We start from the raw sequence: 1,342 nt of genomic DNA, 5'->3' as shown, positions 1-1,342 counted from the left end.
AAAAAAAAAAAAAAAAAAAAAAAAGGCTGAGCCATTTAAATGCTCTTCATGGAGTTGTGTAATGATTAGAGATACTGTGAAGTGAAAACACACAGGAAGAAACGCTGGAAGGAAATACACCAAAGCACTGCCAGTGAATGCTTCTGCTCTTGTGCATACGTCTGTGCGCCAGACAAGAGGCAGTTCCGCCTGTGTCTTAAGACGGGGGGTGCTGACAGACCCCCAGAGAGACCATGAGATGAAGGAGGGGGCTCAGCAGAGAGTGTTGAACGCAGCTCAAAGCTTGGGTCTGGAGGCTCCTGGCTCTGATTTAAGCCTTGGCGACGCCCTCTGGCCATGACCTTCAACTGGCTTGTTAATTTATCTGAATGTCAGTTTCCTCATTAGTCAAAGGGACAATGGAGGTGCCTCATCCCTGGTTGTGAGAGAGTCCTGGGGAAGGTCTTAGCAGCCCCAAAAGGAGGCAGATGTGTTGGCTTTTGCAGGCTGCAGAGATGGCCATCAGGTGTGCTGGGGCAGCTTGGGGAAACTGGCTACTGCTGTCCACTTGACTCTGGGCAAACTCAGGCCTTGGCTTGGACCCCCAGCTTCCTTGTCCTCGCCTTGCCGGCAGTGCCTGCCCACAGAGAGAGAAATGGCCACCCGTTCCAATCTGCCTGGGCGCAAGTCCTCCCCTCTGTTTCCACAGGGGGACACAGAGGTTCAGGGGTTCAGGGAACACAGCAACAGGTGTGTCAAGACCACAGAGCCAGCAGGAGTCTGTGTGGACAGAGCAGAAAGAAGGAGCTGAGCAGCCACCAGTTTCGGCCCCCACCCAACGGGCTTAGCGGGGTCCTCAGACCAGAGTCTACACCTGCTGTCCAGGCAGGTTCTGACCGTGGCCAAGGCCAGGTTGTCCTCCCAGCTGGGGGAGCTGACTCAGGCCTGGGACTGGCAGGGGTCTCTCCTGCCCAGAGTTTCCAATTTGCACCCAGTGGGGCCCCAGGCAGCCTGGCAGTTGGAGCCGATCACGTCCCCTTGAGAACCCCCAAAGGGCCGCATCATTCTCCATGTGAATATAGAAGAGGGTTTTTTCCACTTATTGATGAACTTGCCTGCCTGATTTCTGTTTTTTTCCAGCAGACTCAGTCCAAGTTGCTTGTGCCTGTCCCTGGAAGTGCCTGGCTCACTCAGACTGAAGGTGTGCCTGGGTGGACATAAGGCCGTTATTAAATGGCCTACTGTGCACATGGCCCAGTGCTTGCCTTGGAAAATGACTGTAGCATGTGACAGACCACGTGAGAGGCCTCATCCACCCGGGACAGCCGGGAAGCTGCCCAGACGAGGGGCACGGAACCCAGGA

This window comes from Rhinopithecus bieti, unplaced genomic scaffold, assembly GCF_001698545.2.
Source record: "Rhinopithecus bieti isolate Rb0 unplaced genomic scaffold, ASM169854v2 scaffold_37505, whole genome shotgun sequence".
Classification (NCBI taxonomy): domain Eukaryota; kingdom Metazoa; phylum Chordata; class Mammalia; order Primates; family Cercopithecidae; genus Rhinopithecus; species Rhinopithecus bieti.
This window is presented reverse-complemented; position numbering follows the sequence as displayed.